The sequence below is a fragment of the Rissa tridactyla genome, chromosome 23 (assembly GCF_028500815.1).
Source record: "Rissa tridactyla isolate bRisTri1 chromosome 23, bRisTri1.patW.cur.20221130, whole genome shotgun sequence".
Taxonomy (NCBI): domain Eukaryota; kingdom Metazoa; phylum Chordata; class Aves; order Charadriiformes; family Laridae; genus Rissa; species Rissa tridactyla.
This window is the reverse complement of record NC_071488.1, coordinates 3,306,200-3,326,359: the sequence shown is the minus strand read 5'-3', so window position 1 is coordinate 3,326,359 and position 20,160 is coordinate 3,306,200. Positions and strand designations below refer to the sequence as shown.

The 20,160-nt window shown below is 63.6% G+C and overlaps 1 long non-coding RNA gene across 1 annotated transcript in view; it reads left to right on the top strand.

The window, feature by feature from the left end:
- Positions 1-9,426: 9,426 nt before the first annotated feature.
- The window catches only part of LOC128901160 (uncharacterized), a 45,706-nt gene continuing 34,972 nt past the window's right edge, over positions 9,427-20,160 (top strand). Inside the window, exon 1 of the long non-coding RNA XR_008463432.1 lies at positions 9,427-9,545. This is a non-coding gene — a long non-coding RNA (uncharacterized LOC128901160). The remainder of the gene's footprint in view (positions 9,546-20,160) is intronic.

Here is a 20,160-nt window from a genome sequence, read left to right as displayed (position 1 = left end):
GGTCCCAGGCTGCGGCCAGGAAGGGACCCATTTGGGCACCCGCTTGGAGGCTTGTCCTCCACGCCAGCACCCAAGACCTACCCCAAAATAAGCCGGCGGCACCGTTGACCACCCAGCCCGTGGTCCGGGTGGCTCCGTGTATGGCAGCCCAGGAATAGCGTCCCCAGACGCGGCAGCCTGAGCCTTAAATTCCCGCTCTCCCAAGCCCGCGCTTATCTTCAAAGCTCTCCAGCGTGAGAGCGGGTCTGTGGTGGGGCAGATAAAGCCAGCGCCTGGAAGGTGACGGCTCTGCTCCAGCCTCCGCTCGCGGGAGAGGCCTCCAAGGGGAGACCCGGGGCTGGGGAGGGTCCCTCGGGGCGCAGGGATGTGGCACCATGCCCGTGCCACACTGTCCCTTGTGTGGGGGGGCTTGTGCTTCTTGTGTCCCGTGGGGAGAAGCAAAATGGGACCCGGTGTCAGCGGTCCCAGGGCACGGCGAGGTGAAACGGGGCTGCAACCACCACTCGGAGTGTAATTAATTATTCCGGCTGGGAGACGGCAGGGTTTGCCGGGATGCTGTGCCAGGTGCACCGCGAGCTTGCCGCAAGCTCTTCTCCCTTGCTGTAAGCTCCCGGGGAAAGGGAGCAGGGCTGGACCGGGTGGGATGGCTGGGAAGAGGAGAAGGGGAAGGGATTGGGGATGGATGGCAGCCCTGGGGGCAGGGGGAGGGAGGCAGCCAGCCTCGCCGCCTCTCCGTCCCCGTTTGGGGCACGCCAGGACCAGCCCTGCTCTCCAGAGGGGGGCTCCCAGCTCGGCCTCCCCAAAAACTCCCTGGCAGCGCTGGGCAAAAGGCTCGGCACGCATTGCATAACCGGGGAGGGGGGAGAAAAAAAAAAGAAAAAAAAAAAAAGGCGTCCTCTGGAGCCGAGTGGCCGCCAGCCAAGGTTTGGCATTAAAGTGGAGCAGAGGATACCGGGAGGGGAGCGGGGATTAGGCAGGGAGGAGACGGGATCAAGTGAGCAGCAGCCAGGGCAGCGCGGCCGCTGCCATGCCAGGGCCGGGGCGGGGGGGGGGGGTCCCAAACCCCAGGGCCACGGCCGGGAGGGCTCCAGCTTTATTTTTTTTTGGGTGGTGCAAAACCCTGGAATTGGCGGCCGAGTCTGCCACGCCGAGCCCTGGGCACCTGCCATCGGCGCTGGGGCCGAGATGGGTCGGACCCACGGCGCTGGGAGGCTGCTTTGACTCACGGGTGATAAGGACCTCACCCAGGAGAGGGTTTTTTTGGTTTTTGTTTTGTTTTTTTTGGTGTGTGTGCGCGCTGGGCTCCGTTTGTGCAGGTTGGGCGATGGGGAAGGTGCCGGGGGCCCTTTCGTTAGGGCCAGGAGTGCGCGCAGGGAGGGCTGTGGGAGGGGGAACGGAGCTGGTGGCGGAGAGCAAAGAGGTCCCGGCTGCAGAAACCCAGCTCTTCGCTTCCTCCAAGCTGCAGGGCACGGAGCCGCTCTGGATCTCGCCCTCTGATTCAGCGAGGCGTTAAGCCTTGTAACTTTTGGGGAGTTCCTTGAAATTGGGCTGCTCCCAAGCGGCAGCTCCTCCTACACGCGAAGGAGATGCGCTCGCCCCGGGGAGGTTGCCGGGACCCCGCTGGCTGCTGCGCCGGCAAAGGGAGAGCGTGGCTGCGGTCTTCTGCTTTGGAAGGAAAAAGGAGAGATGTCGTTAATTTGAAATTGCAAGGTGCTCCGCGGCTTTTTTCTTCCGAGGAGGACTTTTTCACAGCCTCGGTTGGCTGATGAGCTGCGCGCTGGGCTGAACCCTCGGCGGGGGGCTAAAAGACACCTCCCTTCCCTGATAAACCCCCCCGGCAGTAGGAGATGGGGGAGCATAGAACCATGGAATGGTTTGGGTGGGAAGGGACCTGGAAGACCATCCTGTCCCACCCCCTGCCCTGGGCAGGGACACCTCCCACCAGCCCAGGTGGCTCCAAGCCCCGTCCAACCTGGCCTTGAACCCCTCCAGGGATGGGGCAGCCACAGCTTCTCTGGGCAACCTGGCCCAGGGGCTCACCGCCCTCGGAAGAAGGAATTTCTTCCCCACATCTCATCTCAATCTCCCCTCTTTTGGTTTCAACCCATTCCCAACGTCCCGTGGCTCCCCTCCCTGCTCCAGAGTCCCTCCCCAGCTTTCCCGGAGCCCCTTGAGGGACTGGAAGGGGCTCCAAGGTCTCCGCGGAGCCTTCTCTTCTCCAGGCTGACCCCCCCCAGCTCTCTCAGCCTGTCCTCCCAGCAGAGGGGCTCCAGCCCTCCCAGCAGCTCCGGGGCCTCCTCCGGCCCCGCTCCCACAGCTCCGTGTCTCTCCTGTGCCGAGGCCCCGGAGCTGGAGGCAGCACTGCAGGGGGGTCTCCCCCGAGGGGAGCAGAGGGGCAGAATCCCCCCCCTCGCCCCCCGGCCCTCGGTGCTCTCGCTGTTCCCGCTCTGCCCCAGCTGCTGCTGTTGGAACCCCCCCAGTGCAGATCAGCAAAGTTGCCACCGGTTTGTGCTGAGCCGAGCCCCGGCTGGGTTTGCTGCCTGCAGAAGCAGCTTTTGGACGTTTCCCTTCAGGGTTTGGCCCCGACCGTTACCCCGAGGAGCGTAATTCTTGGTGTGCAGCTCCCACACTGCCGCCGTACTGCACAGGGGCGAAGGCAGCAGCGTGCCGGGGGAGGCCAGCAAACGGTCCTGCCCAGTGGACCGATGCTTTGGGACAGCAGTGGGATCCTACCCCCCTTCCCATTCATCAAGGCTGGTGGCCCTGTGGTCTCCAAGCGGGTCCAAGCCTCCAGCCAGCCCCGGTAGCCCGACTCTGGAGCGGGTCCCCTTCCTTTGCCTCGGTGCTCCGAGCACGGTGTCGGAGAGGATGAGAACGAGCCGTCCCCGCGGTGGGTCCGGTGCTGGCCTTGGGGACACTCACGCAGGGCTGTCACCGCCTGGCCCCCACCAACGGGGTGGCCCTGACTCAGTTCCTCTCTCGGCCGCAGACGGTGTGTGGGACTTTGGGCAGGACGCTAAGGGTGGCCGAGGGTGGCCACCTTCTGCAAATTCTTTTTTTTTTTTTTTTTATTAAATTTCTTTTTTTCCCCTTTCTCCTGGTGGCTCCCGTTTGAGGGCTCGCCGCAAGGGTTCCCCCTCACCCATCTGGCTGCCTCGGGAAAGCAGAGCATTTCCCAGGTCCGGCTGCGAGCGCGGCACCAAGCAGGGGCTGGGGATGCTCCAGGAGAGGCTTTTTGGGACCGCGAGCCTGTGCCCTGCGAAAGCCCCCGGGGAGATGAAGGGCAGCGCATTTGCGCTCAGCTTTGCATCAAAATCAGGGTCACAGCCAGGAATCTGTGTGTGCGCGTGTGTGTGTGTGTGTGTGTGTGTGTCCCCAAGCCTTGCGGTGCCAGCGCCGGTGGCACCCTGCCCAGGCGTCCCGGCCTCGGGTCGAGGATCAGGGCGAATCCCGGTTTAAGGCAAAAGGTTATGGGCGGGAAGGAAACAGTCATAAAGCAAACACCGCAGCCTCCTCCAACCGCACACGGCTTTGGCACAATAAATAGAAGGGAAGGGACGAAAATAGCCCCCAGGGTTGCGGCGTGGACGGAGAGAGGAAGCGGGGATGTTTTGGGGCCGGGGGGGGGGTTGCTCTCCCAACCCACCCCGCAGCCCTGAGTCCGTGGGAAGATGACGTCCCGCGGTGGGAAAGCGATGTCCAGGAGCAGGAATGATGAGTGGGCTGCAGGGCAGGCACCTGAGCCCCTGCAAAACTCGCTGCACCCCGCGCCCAGAGGTCTGGCGCTTGCCCCGCGTAAAAACCCCGTTCCCAGCCTTTAGGACCCAGCCGAGCTGCTCCGTAATTTGGGCACAGTCGAAGCCCAGATGTAAAAGCGCGGGGACTGGCAGCCGGGATAAAACGCCCGGGAATCTGGCTCTGGCTTTTGGAGCTTCCGCGTCTAACGCCAGCTGCTCCCGCTCGGCGTTGGGGGTGGGTTTGGAGGGCGGCGGGGAGGAAGGGAGGGGGGACGGCAGGCAGGGCCCTGGAAGCGGCGTGTTTTCAGGCTCAAGCCCTGCCACGGGGGAGAAAAAGCCTCGTCTCGCCCCAACCCGTGTTGCCCCCCCCCCCCCCCCCCACGTCACCCTGGGGTGGCAGCGGGAGACGCCTCCTCCCGGCTGCGGCAGGACCTCGGTGGGGTTTGGGTGGGGGGTTCAGTGGGGGTGTAGGGGGGGTGTGCAGGGGGGGGTCAGCACCCCGTGCCCCCCTCCCCGCGCAGCTGGAGGCCTGGCAGGGCCCTGCCGCTTTAAACCTGCCTCTCCCACGTGCTGTCTGGTCGTGCTGGAGACGGTGACGCAGGCAGGACGTCAATGGACGCTGTGGGAGAATTTAGACTTGGAGAGGAAGAGGGGAGGGGGGGGGTTGGGGGCGGGGGGGGGGGGGTAGGGAGGAAGGGCCCGTTGCAGGGTGCAGGGGTGGGCCGAGGGGGCGCGTGGCCGGGGTAGGACCCAGCACCCAGCCTGGCAGCCGTCCCCTGGGACATCGCCTGGCGGCTTCGCTCCGCGCAGCGATCCCCCCCCCACCTCTCCCCCCCGCCGTGGTCCCCCGTCCCCCCCTTCCAGCAAACACCGCGGCCTCCACCAGCTGCCAGGGCAAATAATCCGCCTCCGGGGTGGGGGGGTGGGGGGGGTAGGGGGCCCGGGGTGGGCCACGTGAAGGCGACGCTTCCTTCCCGCCCGCATGGTGTCGTGTCCATCCGTCCATTCCCCCCCCCGCCAGGCCGCTGCCCCGGCTCGGCACCGCACATGTGCCACCCGCGTCCTCCCCGCGGGCCAGGGGTGCAGGGTGCGCCCCGCGGGCAGCGGGGTGGCGGTGCCACGGGGGCTGGCGGGGGTCACCAGGGCTGTCCCTCGGCTCGGGGGATTGTCCCCATGAACCGTAGAAACGTGGAATAGTTTGGGTGGGAAGGGAGCTTAAAGACCATCTCATCCCCCGCTCCTGCCCTGGGCAGGGACACCTCCCACCAGCCCAGGTGGCTCCAAGCCCCGTCCAACCTGGCCTTGAACCCCTCCAGGGATGGGGCAGCCACAGCTTCTCTGGGCAACCTGGCCCAGGGGCTCACCACCCTCGGAAGAAGGAATTTCTTCCCAGTATCTCACCTAAATCTCCCCTTTTTCAGTTGAAAACCGTCACCCCTCACCCTGTCGCTCCACGCCCTTGCGAGTGCATCTCCCCTCCCCAGTTGGTGTTTGCTCCCCTGTCCCCCAAAGCGGCCCCGCCGATGGCATCGCCACCCACCCCCAGGGTCAGGGTCCGGCTGCCGTGGGGGTGGCAGGACACCCGCATCCCCCTTGCTCTGCGGCATCCCGAGGGCGCTGGTGTTGCCGGGGACGAGCTGGCAGCAGCGCTTCCACGCCAGCGAGCCATGAGACGAGCCGCGGGCAATGATTCCTCCCGGCATCCCACTCCGGTCTTTGTAAGAGCCAAACTGGTCTCCCAAAAACCGGTGTGGGAGCTCCGCTCCCCCTGGGCTGGAGGAGGAACAGCGGTGGAGAGAGACCGAAAATCACGGCACGGAGGGTAGAGATGCTGCTCCGCGGCACGGGACGCTGCTCTTGGCTTTGAAACCAGCCCTCAACCGGCTCCTTTCCCGTCCTCCGGCCGCTCGAGGCGGGAAAGGAGCAAATATTTTTCCCACTTTAGGTTTTTGGGTGTCTTGGGTGGTGGTGTTTTGTTTTTTTTTTTAATCGCCCAAGGGTGTAGGTGGCTGCGTATCTTGGAAGACCCAGGAGCGCTGCCTCCTACCCGCTGGCACAGGGCAAGGGAAAGCAATTTCCACCGTCGGGAGGCTCCAGTACGGAGCCATCAGCCCGGTGTGGGAAGGGAGTTACTCAGCATTCGGTTCCCAAGAGAAAAAAGAAAAAAAAAAAAAAAAAAAATACCGCTCAAACTGACTTTCCAAAATACTTTGAGGCTCATAGTACTGTTCTCGTCTTCATCTCATAAATATCCCGGGTTGGATCCTCCCTTCTTTTCCACCCCGTGGCTCGCGGAGAGGCACCGGAGCTCGGCTGCTGCGCGTTATTACGACTATTTTTATTTTTTATTTCTTGGCTACATGATCTCAGTTGATTGGAAAACAAACCCCAGAGAATCCTTGAGGAGAGACTGCAAACAGCTCTCGGTGAGATGACTAATCCCCTCTCTATCTAAACCAACAGGGTGCTAAAAATAGCCCCATTTCTAACAATAAATATAATAAAATAACTAACTGACAACAAACAGCCCCAAAAAGCCAAACACACGGGAAAGTCCACCAGAAATACGTATCGTGGAGGGGGAAGGAGCCAGCAGGGAACTGTGTCACCGAGTCAGAGGGGCGGCGACGGCGGAGGTGCCGGTGCCACCGGTGACGCTCGGGTCGGATCCGGCCTCTCCGTTGAGCACCTTAACGCAGATATTTGTGTCTTTGATTAATTTGTCCCAAATTAATGCAGGGAAAAGTGCAGGGGTTGTGCTCCGGCCGCAAAAATGCCCATCCCGGAGCGGTCGGCTGCGCCCGCGCCACCATCCCGGCCCCGAGCACCCGCTGTCCCCGCAGGGACCCCCACAGCGGGACCCCCCTCCCCAACTGGGGGCTGCGGGGCCGCTCGCCCCCCCGGCTTTCTCCCCCTGCCGCGCGCTCGCCGCGCACCTCGGAGAATTCACCGCCTCCTTTCCAACGCACCGGTTGAGTCACCAGCCCCGGGGAACCCGTCACTGGCCCCGGGAAGGGGCTCGAGGAAGCGCCGTCCGTGCTGAAGACCCCCAGCGGAAGCGCAGCCCAGCCTCCCACATCACCCCAGGCATTTTTTTGGGGAGGTCACGGGGTTTTTTGGGGGGGTCTGTGCAAGCACTTTGTGCCACGGGAGGCCGGCGCAGGTGGGCCTGCGTTAATGGTTAAGGGTGATGGTTAACGGCGCGGTTTTGGTAAAAACGCGATGGCTGGCTCTGCTCCCCCATCCCCGGCAACTCCCCGGCGCCCCCCGATTCTCAGTGCTCCGGCTGGATGTGACCCATCGGGGCTGGGACATCCCCGTCACCGGTCCCCAGCCCCCTCGTGCCGGGACAGTGGCCTCGACAGAGTCAGCGCTCACCCTCCCCGTCCTCCCGCTGGGCTCGTGCTGGCTCTGCGCTGCCCGTGTGGGGGCCCATGAAACACCCCCTGGGGGGGGTCCGACCCCTGGCACGGGCTCGGTTCCACCGGGTTCAGTCCCACGCCACCTTGATTTTCATTTTTACTGCTTTCCGTGGCACGCGGGAGCCCCCGCCGTGCCATATGGCACATCTCCGGCCGGCGCTAAACTCATCCATTGGGAGAACCAGACACAGCTCTGCATCCCCATCCCCGAGGCCACCGGCACCCAGCGCTGCCCCGACGCTGCGGCCGCGCGGCACCGGCTCCCCAACCCCCTAAAAATCCCTGTCCTGCCCCAATCCACGGCCCCGGCGCCCACTGGGAGCCATCCTTCAATGGGTTGGATTTTTTGAGGGTAACCACAGAGCGGTTTATCCGGGTTGAAGATACAGGAGTGGGAAGGGAAGGGAATGCCCCGGCTTGGAGCCAGGCCCGGAGCGCGGGAAACCCTTTGCCGTGGCCAGTGGGTGCCGGTGGCGTGTGGCCCCGAGGACTCGGTGCGGGGAAGGGCTGGGGCAGGGCCGGCTTCGCGCCCACGTCCTGGAGATGCCGGAGGTGACAGCAGCCCCATGGCCCGCATTGGGGCAATTTGGGCTGCGTTGTGCCCAGGAGGGGTCCCTGCCGGCACCGGATGTGGAAGCAAGACCACCTCCGAGCGCCACATCACGGCATCGTGGAATGGTTTGGGGTGGAAGGGACCGTGAAGACCATCTCGTTCCACGTCCCCCCCGCCAGCCACGGGCAGGGACGCCTCCCACCAGCCCAGGTTGCTCCAAGCCCCGTCGGAGGGATCCAGCGCCCCCACTGCACCCCCTCCCACCGGGGTGAGGGGGGACACACGTGCCCCGGGGTGGCTTTTAGGGGCACGCACCAGGTCCAACCCCGGGGTTCAGGGCTGGGATGGCGACACCCAAACCCCCCCAACCCCACTGCCCCACGCCTCGTCCCTCCCATGGGAGCGCTGGGCAACCCCCCCGCCCCATCACCCCAGGGTGGCTGCGGGGGGTGGGCTGCCCGGGGGGGCTGGGGGACACGGGATGGCACCCACACAAGTGGGGACGTGCTGGCGGGAGCCAGACCCTGTGGGCAGGGGTGGGGGGTCGCGGCTCTTCCCCCCCTCCCATAGCGCCAGCTTTTCTCTGGGCTCGCTGCCCCCCGGCTCTCCCCCCAGCTCTGATCCCCCCAAACCCGGCTCTGCCTCCCCCCCCCTAGCCCAGCCTTGTTCCCCCCCTCCCCACCAAATCCCCATTTCCCTCCACCCCCCCCCCCCCCCCCCAGCCTCCCCCCTCCCAGCCCAGCTCTGCCCCCCCAGCCTGGCTCTCTCCCGCTGAGTCCCCCCAGCTCTGCCCCCCCGGCCCCGGCTCTCCCCCGACCCCAGTCCTCGGCTCTGCCCCCCACCTCTATTCCCGCCCAGTCCCCAGTTCAATCTGCCACCCCCCAGTCCCCGGCTCTGACCCCCCCACCCCAGTTTCCCCCCCCTCCCAGCCCAGCTCTCTCCCCCCCAGAGCCCCCCCCGACAGCTCTGGTCCCCCCGGCCCTGGCTTCCCCCTCAGCCCGGCCTCTCTCCCCCCCAACCCCCCCAGTTTTCCCCCCCCCATCCCGGCTCTGCCCCCCAAGCCCCCCAGCTCTGTGCTCCCCCCCGCCAGCTCTCCCCCCCCCGGCTTTCTCCCCCCCCCCCCCACTCTGGCTCTGGCCCTGGCCCTGTGTGTGTCCCCCCCCCCCGGGCCCGGCTCTCACCCCCCCCGGCTTTTCCCCCCCCCCCGGCTCTTCCCCCCCCATCCCACCCAGGTCTGACCCCTCCCCCCGGCTCTCTCCCCCCTGTCCCCCAGGCTCTGCCCCCCCCAACCCGGGCTCTGACGCCCCCCCGGCTCTCTCCCCCCCGTCCCCCCCAGTTCTGCCCCCTCCCCACGGCTCTCTCCCCCCCCCCAGCTCTGGCCCTCCGTCCCGGCTCTGCCCCTGCCCCTGGCCCTGCCCCTCCACCCCCCGGCCCCGCTCTCCCCCCGCCGGCTTTCTCCCCCCCAACCCCCCCGGCTCTGCTCCCCCCCGGGCTCTGGCGCCCCCCCCGGCTCTCTCCCCCCCGTCCCCAAAAGCTCTGCCCCCTCCCCCGAGCTCTGCCCCCCCCCCCCGGCTCTCTCCCCCGCGTCCCCCAAAGCTCTGCCCTCTCCTCCGGCTCTGCCCTCCCCGGGCTCTCTCTCTTCCCCCCCGCCCCCCGTCCCGGCTCTGCCCCGGCCCCGCTCCGCTTCCTCCCCGCCGCGGCGGCCATTGGCTGCCCGCGCCGCCGCCCGCGCCCTGCGCCGCGCCGCGTCCTGACGCTGGGCTGGGCCGGCCCCGGCCATGGTCGCTCCGCGCCGCAGCCCCGGGAGGCGGCCGGGCTCCGCGCCCCGCTGAGGTGGGTCGTCGTTACCCCTCTCCCCCCCCCCGCGACCCCCCTCTTCCCCCGCGCTCGCGCCTCTTTAGCGCTTTTTAACCGGTATTTTCAATTTTTTTTTTTTTTTTTTTTTTTTTTTATTTCGCGATTCGGGCGTTACTTCCGAGAACGGCGCCGCGGGAGGGCGAGGAGCTCGGTCTGTGTGTGTTTTTCGGGGGGGGGGTGTGTGTGTGTATGGGGGGGTCCCTGGTAGCTCCCCCCCCACCCCTCCGCCTCGCCCCCGCTGCGCGGTGCCGCCCCGAGGCGGCGGGGATGGGCGGCGGAGCGCGGCCGGAGCGCGCAGCCGGCGGGGGCGGAGAGCGGCACATCCTCCCCCCGCCGCCCCCCCCGCCGCCACCGCCGCCGCCGCCGCTTCAAAACAAACCGTCACCAAAATGGTGCAGAGGTGAAGGAGGGAGAAGGGAGGAAAGGGAAGAAGTGTCGCCTCGGCCTCGGGCGCTGCGGGGGGGGACAGGTGAGAGGGGCGGGATGGGGAGGGGGGGGGACGACACACACACACACACGCGTGGGATGCGGGTGCGACGCAGGTCCCTCTGCCCGCCGGGTGCTGCTGATGGGGGGGAGGTGGTGGTGGTGGGGGTGGGGGGGGGGGGCAGGCACCGGCGGGTGCTCACCCCACCCTGGGGTGGGTCGCAACCCCGCGGGACCCCCACGGGGACAGTCCCCGAGCGCAGCCGCCACATCGCAGCCACCCCGCGGCGGCCTTGGCAGGACCAGCGGGAGCCGTGGGGCCGGGCAGCTTTGGGGGGGTGATGCGAAGGGTGCTCGGGGGGAGGTGGGGGGGTTGGTGAATTCACCACCGGGTCGGAGGGGGCCACCGGCGGTGTTGGCTGGGTGGGTGGGTGGGTGGCCGGGGGGGGGGCTGTGGTTTGAGTGGCAAGAGCAGCTTTTGGGCGAGCCGGCGGTAAATCGAGTCCTGGAGCTTCGATGCCTTGGCCGGGTGCCGGCTCCGGAGCTGACAGCTGTGATTGTTTGTTCCTCCGGGCCCGGTGGCAGCGGTGGGGACACGGACGCGGCACGGCGGCTGCCATCTGACAGCGGCCGCAGCGAGCTGCCCTCATGGCGAGGGTTGTCGTTGGTGGTGGTGGTGGGGGTAAAGCCCCCCCTGGTTCCGCCGCCGTGGCCTCCCCGGGACGTTGAGCGTTCCCTGGGCTGGGCGAGGGATGCGGGGCACGGGGCGTCCCGGCGCGGAGCATCCCTAAGGCCCGTTTGCCGGCGGCTTATCTCCTTCCCGACAGCTCGCCCCCTTGGCTTTGGTAGAGGGGATTTTAATTTTTTTATCCCCCCTCCCCCGCCTCTTACTTATGAGACGCACGTGTGCCTACCCCCCCTCCTCCCGCTCCCCATGGCTGTTCGCCCTGTGGCACCCCATGGCGTGTCCCCCCCTCGTCATCCTCCCCGGCTGTCGGGAGCTGCCAGGCGTTTTTGGCTGGTGACTCGCCCCCCCCCCACTCCTTGCAGGCAGGGCTCTGGGCAGGGGGATGACACTGGTAAGTGGAGCACAGCTGGTGCTCAGCGCTTCGGCGGCCCCCCCCCTCCCCGCGCTGGGGGAGGCCTGATCCTGCCCCTCCGAAGCCCCTTCCCTTGCCGCGTCTGGCCCCAGCGGGGATTTTCGTGCTCTGCTGAGGTGGGTGTCCCAGGACAGACACCCCGAAACCTCGCTGGGGACGGGGACGGGGCTGTCCCCGGATGGTGCAGCTGCCGCGTCCCCTCATCCAGGCGAGGGGCTGTGGATTTTGGGTGTAGGTAAGGTTTATTCTGGGGATTTTCTTTCCTTCCCCGGGAGAATTCGGTGCCGGTGGCCCCGACACGGGGAGCGCTGGTGCTGCCCGTGTCCCGGGAGAGCTCCAGGTGCCTGCCCTGCCCTCGGCATTGTTGCCCGGGGGCTCCTGAAGGTCACGGACCTCTGGAAGGGCCTCATGGCTTCTTCTTTCCTCCCCCCCCCGGCATTGCCCTTCAGCCCCTGCAGTTGTCACGGCTCTGCCAGGCCCAGGCATCCGCACTTGCGCTGGGCCGGGAGCAGGTGGCCGATGTCCCCCCGCCGCTCGGGTTTCGCCGGTGTTGCCAGCGCGGTGGGAGAGCGCCGGCGCCCGCGCCGCGGCAGGGATTTAACGTGCTGGTGGCTGAAGGGACAGGAGCTCCGGTGGCTCGGGGCTGCCGCTCCTGCTCTGGCGCAAACCATCTCGAGGGCTCCTCGTGCCGGGGGCGGTCGCGTCCCCGCGTGTGCTCGGTGCTGCTGGGGGGCTCCGGGGACCTTGGGCAGTGCCGGCTCCATCAGCGGGTGACCTTGGGCAAGTCCCTTTGCTTCCCCACACGTCGGTGTTGCTCTTGGGAAGGGAGAGGGGGGTGTTTAATGTATTTAATCCTCCCCCTCCTCACTCAGCTCTGCTTGGGAAGCGCAGCCGCGGAGCTGGAAAAGGCTGTTGCTATTTTATCCCGACCCCGAGCGGGCAGGGTGGAGGCGCGGATGGTGCTGGAGTCGCCCGGGGTGGATTTTTCCCAGGCTGCCAAGTGAAACAAGTGGGGTCTGATTCTCATTTAATGCCGCAGCCCTTTAACTGCGACTCTGGCAACGTAAAGGAGCCTAAATATGGTCATAAACCACATCCACTCCCAGGGCCCGCCGTGCTGCCAGGGCAGCCTGACGGCGGCTTCGCGCGAAGGAGGACAAAGCCCGAAGTGTCGCGGCTAAAAAGTCCGGGAGCGGGACCCAGCCGCCGTAGTGCCGGCACGTGCCGGGAGTCGCCGGCAGGCAGGGAGGTGGCGAGGCCGGTGCAGGCCCCCGAGGAAGGATGAAGGATGAAGTGGGGGGTGATGCCGCCCCGCTCATCCCGATGGTCCGGGAGGGCTTGGAGCAGAAGGAGGGGGCTCAGTTACGGGCTTTGCCACTGTCACCCCGGGCGAGTCATTTAAACCTAAAAAAAACATCGATGGTGAGGGGTAGAAATGGCTTTTTGCTCTTTTTTTGCCAAGCCAGAGCGCTTCCCGGTGTCAGGCCGGCATTGCTCGGAGCATGTCGGGAGGGACCCGCCATGGGATGCTGCGTGGCGTCCCCACAGTTTGACGGATTCTTTGGGAACGGAGGGGAAGGGGACAGAGGGCCGTGTGCTGCCGGCACCGGGGTGATGCCCAGCGCCGGTGGAGACGCCGTGCAGAGCCCTGGCGGTGCGAGCCCTGGCCAGGCGGTGCCCGAGGCTCGGGAAGGGAGCAGGAAGCATCCCGTTAAATCCCATTAATACCCAGGGAGGTGGCCGGAGCGGGACCGTGGCGAGCCGCGTAGACGCCGTGCCGGACTTCCCCATCTGCAAACCAGAACTAAAAATACCCCCCTCTGCCTCACCCCGTAGCCGTCCCGTCCGTCGGGAGGGCGAACTCCTCGAGCCAGGGACTCTTTTTTTTTTTTTTTTTTTTTTTTTTTTTTTTCCCCTCTTATTTTTATAGCTCTTTTGGCAGTTCCTAGAGGCTGAGCCGTCCGGAGTTCAGAGGTGACTCGATTGCAAGTGACAGTCCTGCCCCCGGGAAGGTACGGCTCTGCCGCCCAGCCTGGCGCAGGGAGCAAGCAGCGAGTGAGTCAGAGCAGGAGGAGGAGGAGGAGGAGGAGGAGTAGGGCTGGGGAGGCGCAGAAACCCGCGGCCGTGCTGGGTGCCGGCTGCCCCCGGCCACGCTCGCCCTCCCTGTGCCGGCAGGACCGCGGGATGCATCCACCCCTCGCCGCCCCGAGACGGTATTTACATTTACCATCCGCTGCACCTCAGTTCGTTTTTTTTAAATTTTACCTTTCTTCCCTTTTTCCCCCCTCCCTGTCTCTAATTAGCGAAGCTTTCGATAAAAAGCCGAAATTTGGTTAAGCTTTTTTTTTTTTTTTTTTTTTTGTTTGATCGGAGAGCCTCGGCAGAGCCGGAGGTTTCTCCCTCCGCCGCGTTTGAGCAGCAGTTTGCTTTTGCTTTCAAGATGGATCGAGCCGTCTGCCTGCCGGCAGCTCTGCCTCCCCGCATCTCTCGCGTTTTCATCTCGCACTCCACTTCGCTTTGCTGCTGGTGGTTTGTCTTCAATTTTTTTTCTTTTTTTTTTTTTTCTTTTTTTTTTTTCCCCGGCCTTTTCCCTCGCTCCCGGTGCCTCCCCGCTGCCAGCTTCCCACCGCTTGAAAAAACGGACAAGGCAGCCTTTAAAAAAAATAAATAATAATGATAATAATAATAAAAAAAGCACCCACGTGGAGCGAGGGCTTGTTAAATACGCGGGAAATCAATTCGGAGCCGTTTCTTTGGGAGGGGTGGGCTGTACGTTTGGTTTCTCGTGAACGGTGGGAGTTTATGGGGGCCGTGGGCTGCGCGGGGGGAGCGTTTTTTTTTGGGGGGGGGTGGGGGTGGGGGGGGGAAGAAGCTCGGCCTGTTTTCGCGTGGTTTGTGCCGAGGCCGGGAGGATGCGGCAGCCACCCCCCAGTTTTCCCGAGCTATGGAAAAGCGGGGCGGGAGGGATGGATGGATGAGCCGAGGTGCAGGTGGCGGTGTCCGGTCGCGGTGAGATGTCCAGGCTGCGGTTGAGCGCTGGGATGCCGGAGCAGCCGCCGGGGCCCCTTCCCGATGCCGGGTGCTGCCGTGGCGCCCAAAGGGCTTTTAACAGCCCCAGTCCCCGGCGGGAACGGGCAACCGGTGCCGAAAGCGAAGCCCAAACCGGCCGGAGCGGTGCCGGGGCAGGCGCTTTGGTGAGGACGAGCTGGTAGAGCAGGATGATGCCCGCGCCAGGATGTGTCAGGCTCCGGCCACCACCCAGGAGCCACCGCGGTGTCCCCTCCCGGACCGCGCCGGAGCCGCGCGTTTCACCCCGTGCCGAGCAGGACACCTATTATTTCACACCGTGCAATTAGCCGTCGGTTTTCCCGGAGCCGGCAGATGGCCGCCCTGCGCGGAGGGGCTCAGCACCACCCGCCTCCCGACCCTCCTTCCTTTAATTAACTGGCGCTAATTGAAATCCAGAAGTTGGGGAGCTGAGTCTTTGCCACCCACCCTGCCGTTGCCCCGACGCCGGGGTCCTGCCGGCGCGGACGTCTCAAGGTCAAAGCCATCCCGTGGTGGCTTCGGGCCGCTGCGGGCCACGAGCCACGTGGGGTGAAGCTCTCCCACCTCCTGCCCTGAGTCAGTGTTGTTTTGGGGTGGGAAAGGTGGTAATTAAATGACCTATTTCTGGGCAGGGAGGAAGAGGAGGAGGAATTATTTCTCTTTCCAGAACTTCAAACAGCTTCCAGCAAGCTGCCGGCAAAAAAACCCAAAACCGCTTCTAGGAGGAGGCGCCTCCCGTCGCCCCCCGGCCGGGGGGGGGTGTCCGGGTGCTGCGGGGAGGGCGACCTCCCGCTGCCGCACCGGCCTTTTTTCGGAAGGAAAACCCCAGCTCCTGATTTTTATTTTTTTATTTTATTTTTTAAAATTTTTAATTTTTTTTTTTTTAAATTATTTTAATTATTTTAATTCCTCCCCCCGCCCCCCCCGCAGCCCTAAAAAAAAAATTAGTAAAGAGATTTTTGGGATTCCCCGACCCGAGCCCGCCTGCAAAGGTGTCACCTCTCGTAGGCTCATCAGGCAGCAAAGGGATTCCTCCTCCTCTTCCTCCTCCTCCTCATCCTTCCCCGAAAGGGGGGTCGTTTGCGGGGTTGGGGTCCTGCGCCCCGCGGTGCCGGGGGCCGTGGCAGGGTGTTCCCTGCCCGGGGGGACGCAGCGGAGCTTGCGGGGTGGAAGGTGTTATTGAAGGTTATAAATAGCCCTGGTTGAAAGTTTTCACCTTCCTTTTTTAAATGAAAAGCGCCTTTTGGAACAGTGTGACTTTTCTCCAACCCTTTTGGAGAGCAGCTTTTTTTTTTTTTTTTTTTTTTTTTTTTAAAAAAAAGGAGATTTTTTTTTTCCTTTCCGATTATTGGAAGACTTCAGGGAAAAATTGCTAGGGGCCGCAGAAACAAATCCCCAGGAACGCATCCCATGCCGTGCAGGTGGGGGAAATATGTGGGGTGGGATTTGTTTTGTTCGGTTCGCCTCCCAAAAGCAAATGGGAACGGAGAACGTTCGCGGCGTCGGCGGGAGTTTTCTATCGAAGCGGTCAAAATTTTGGGGGCTGAAAAAACGGGGTTTTTGCTGGGGGGGGAAAAAAACCCCAAACCCTGAAATAAATTAAATAAATTGGACGAAGGGCTTCTGTTTAGTGAAAAACTGGCAACATTTCTGGGTTTCTCTCTGGAATTTTTTGGTTGTAAAACCTGAAATCCTTCCCCACCCCGAGCGGTAACCTTGAGACGCGGTGCCGTAGCAGGAGTTTCCACTGACAGGGAAGAAAAAAATGTATTAAAAAAAAAAAACAAAACCCCAAAAAACCGCGGATGAGTTATTTTGACCATCCAGATTCCTTTTTTTTTTTTTTTTTTATTTTTCACCAGTTCGGTCCCCTCCTGTCCCGGGCCGCGGTGTCTGCGCCGAGGGCATCTCCTGGGAGCGACGCGGGTGCTCCTGCTCCGTGGTGGCACCCATGGGAGAGGACCTTCTGCAAACCTCCGGGCTGCAGAGAAATAAGTGGGTTTTTTCCCCTCTTTTGAGGCGATCCGGCGGCGGAGGGGGGCCACGTAACCGTAGGTGGGGGTCTGAATAGTGGCTAAATATCTGCTATATTGGCTAAACGTCGTGATTTATGTCCCTGCGGAGCTGGTCCCTGCGGGCTCCCCGTCGGCTTCCAGCCTTGGGAGGGACAACCCGTCTCACGGAGCGCAAGCGGTCGGGGACTGTCCCTGGGGTGCGGGGCCCTGTGTCCCGGCCGGGGGGACACCCCGGTGCCGCTCGGCTGGGGCGGAGTGGCTGAAAAACCCGGCGTTGCCGGAGCTCTGGAATTTTGCCCTTTAAAGCTTTGACTTGGGGGGTGCGGAGCCCGGCATGTGGCGCTCGCGCCGGTTGAGAAATTTTCTTTTTTTTAATTTTTTATTTTATTTTATTCTTTTCTTTCCAGGCCCCCCAAAAACAGTAAAGAAATTTGGGCCCATGAGTTTTGCGTGTGGCGCCTGCCCAGCATCCCCTCGCGCCACTGGGGAGGTGACGCGGAGGCGAGGAGGTGCCTCCGGGTGCGGTTATCCCTGGGGATAAACCACGTGCCCTTAGGAAAACCCTGCCGTAGTGGCGAATTTATTTCGATAACTGGGAAGTGGGGTGGAAGAGTTGGGTTGCACGGCCTGGGGGCGGGGGGGGCTTAGCTTTCAGGCTGGTATTCCCATGTGCGTATTCCGGGCTCTCCCTGGGGTGCATGGACCGGTGTGGGAATGGATTGGGCTGCAGCCAGGCTTCTCTCCATCCTCTTCCCTTTCCCAGCGATGGACATCTCGCTTATAAAGGACTCCATATACCCCCGTTTCCCGCTTTTCAGGCGCAGGGATCAATCCCGGATCCATCCTCAACCTTCCCTGACTCGGCACGGCCGCCCCTTCCCACGCGCCGGCACCGAGCCGCCGGGGGGAAAAAAACTCGCGCCTCTCGACTTCGCTGGTGTCAAAAATATCCCCGGCCCCGCGCGGATGGCGGCTGCCAAGACGGGGAGCGGAGCCGGCGCTCCCCGCTCCGCGGAAAGCTGTCGCCTCACCGGGCGGTGGGGAGGTTGGGAGCCGGGGAGCGCCGAGCCTCGGCGCTTTCGAAAATAGAAGCAAGAACAAATGGTTGGAGCGGGACGGCGGCGGCGAAGGCGGCCAAGCCTCTTCCCGCGGCAGCTGGTGGCTGCTCGGCTGCTTCTTGCTCCCTCCATCAATCCCCTCCCTGGCTGGGTGCGGCGGGGTGGGGTGGGGGAGGCGAGCCTTTCGGGGCGGCGTCGGGGCTTTTTGGGGTGCTCCTTTGGGTTTTCGGTAGGGGTGGGGGCGGCAGGGCAAAGGGGGTTTCGGCGCAGTGCCGAGATAAGGAGGAGTCGGGGAGTTGGGCGGCGCCGAGGGATTTTGCCCCAAAACAAGGTGGTCGGTGGCGGGTTGGGGCTCGGGCCCAGCACGGCGGCGGGTGCGGGACGGGGGGAGAATGGGGCTGCTGAGCCTCCCAGCCACGGGAGGGTGGGGGTCGCGGCGGGGTGTGGGCCCGGGGTCCCCAAGGGTGACAGGAGCCACCTTGGGACCCACCTCTCCCTCCTCGGAGGGAGTGGGGCATCTCGCTGCACCCCGCCAAAGGTCAGGTTCATCCCCACGGGGGACACTGCCGTGCTCCGGAGCCGGGAGAGGAATCGCTGAGACCGGCTTTGGTTGAAAATCAAGAGAGTTTGGGGGGGGGGGGAAAAACAACCCTGTTAATTGTCTGGGTTGGAAGGGACCTTCCAGATCGTCAAGTCCAACCATCAAACCGCCACCGTCGAGGCTTGAGGCCGGACGCCAGCTTTGGGAAGCAGAATTTCACGCCTGCCTTTGCTCCGGCCGGAGGAGCTGGAAGTGGGGAGGTCGGGTTTTTCCGTAAGGGAAAGATGTTGTTGCCTCGTGTTTTCCTGCCCGGAGGACCGGCCACCGCGCGCTCGGCATCCGCTCGGGTGACCTTCAGCTTGGCGCGGGAGGAAGGCTGCTTTGCATGCCTTCTCCCCGCCATGCTACACATGGACCGCCGCCATGCCGCACACGCACCCAGCGAGCGATCGGGGTCTTTTTATTATGCAAATGCAGCTTTGTTTTTAGCTTCTCGAAGATAAATAACCTCCCAGGCTAAATTTACGGAGCGAAAAGCAACCCTGAGGGCTCAAGGGCTGCTGGGTCGGGCGCTGGGGCTTGAGGGGGGGTTGGCTCCCCTTTGGGGACTGAAACACGATGTTCTGAATTTTTTATTATTATTTTCCCCTCCTTTTTCTCCCAGCCTGGGAGAGGTGGGACGTTGCACTGAGGAGGGTCCCATGGCTGGGACCCGCCCAGCGCAGCACCCACTTTGAATTTCCCATTTTTGCAATGATTTTTTTTTTCTTCTTTTTCCAAGCATTGAGGGGCTCGGGAGACCCTTTTGTCCCGACATCACGCCGCCTTCCAAGGATCCCCACTTTAAGCCGCCTTTCCCAGCTGTGTCCAGGCACCGTGGCTCCATCCATGGTGATTCCTGTGTGTCCCCCCCGCCCTGACACCAGCCACCCAGATTTTGCCGTCGGGGAGGAGAGAGAAGCCGAAGGGCGCAGGATGCTGTGCCAGGTGCCGTGCACCGGACCGGAGCTGGAAGGCCGCGTGGGCGAGCGTGGCGTGGGGGCGAGATGTCCCCCGGGGTTTTCTGGCTTCCTTTGGGACCCCGGGAGCCCGTCTCCCTCGTGGCGGCAGGGGAGGGGGGGGTCACGGGCCGTTGGGTTGGGTTTGGGCAGAGGTGTTTGTCTACGAGCTGGTTTGTATTTGGGCGGCTTTCGGAAATTTTTCAGTGCGGTGGGTGCCGGGTTGGTGCCGGGCGATGAGGAGGGAGATGGAAACGGGGTTAAAACTGGTTTAGCTTCTGCTGGTGGAGTTTTCCTGTGGTGCAGGAGAGCTGGAGGCTCCTGGGATGTTGTGGGGGGATGAAGCTCTTTTGGGGTCCAGCTCCGGTCCTGGTTCATCCCTCCTGTGGGGTCACCGGTTGCCTTCCAGTCTAAAAACTCGCCGATGGGGCCAAACCGTGACAGCGTGACACTAAGAGCGCCCAGAGGTATCTCGTGGGCTTGCAAAAACGTGATTTTTTTCTCCCATCGGGAGCCAGAGGGGGAGCCCTGGGGACTCCCGCATCCCGCTGGGATGCCACCAGGACCTGACCTGGGCAGAGCCGGGGCGGTAAGGAAAGGGGGTGGAAAATAATGGTTAAAAAAAGGGCCGGGTGGCTCTGTTGGGCATGGGATGTGTTCCCGGGTATTTGTTTCTGCAGCTCCCAGCAATTTTTTGTTGCCGAGTTGATTGGTTTTGCCGCCGGGTGGGCGCTGAGCCGTGGTGGGCACCGAAACGGGGTGATCCTGCTCGGGGCTGCGTGGGGTGCTGCGAGGGCCACCCTGGGGGTTTGGGAGAGAAAAATGGAGAGGGGTTTTTCACCAGGGCGCGGAGCGATAGGGCAAGGGGGAATGGCTTCAAACTGGAAGAGGGGAGACTGGGATGAGATGTGAGGAAGGAATTCTTGGCTCTGAGGGCGCTGAGCCCCTGGGCCAGGTTGCCCAGAGAAGCTGTGGCTGCCCCATCCCTGGAGGGGTTCAAGGCCAGGTTGGACGGGGCTTGGAGCCACCTGGGCTGGTGGGAGGTGTCCCTGCCCAGGGCAGGGAAGGGGGCAGGACGGTCTTCAAGGTCCCTTCCCACCCAAACCATTCTGTGACTTGTCACTTTGTCCTGGCAGGGTGACAGTCTCCGTCCCCCAAAGCCCTGCGGGGTCTGGAGCATCCGTGGCCAGGGCCCAAACGATGCCCAAACCCTGGCGTGGGGCAGGAGCTGAACCCCGGCTCTCCAGCTTTGCCGAGGAAGCCGAGGTGCCGCCTTGGTTAGTTCTTTTTTTTTTTTTTCTTTTTATAATTCTTTTTCCCCAAATCCGTTACCAGTGCAGCTCGTCCGTATTTCAGCCTTCTTCTCCCTCCTGTTCTCGCGCTGAAGTCTATAATGCTGAAATTA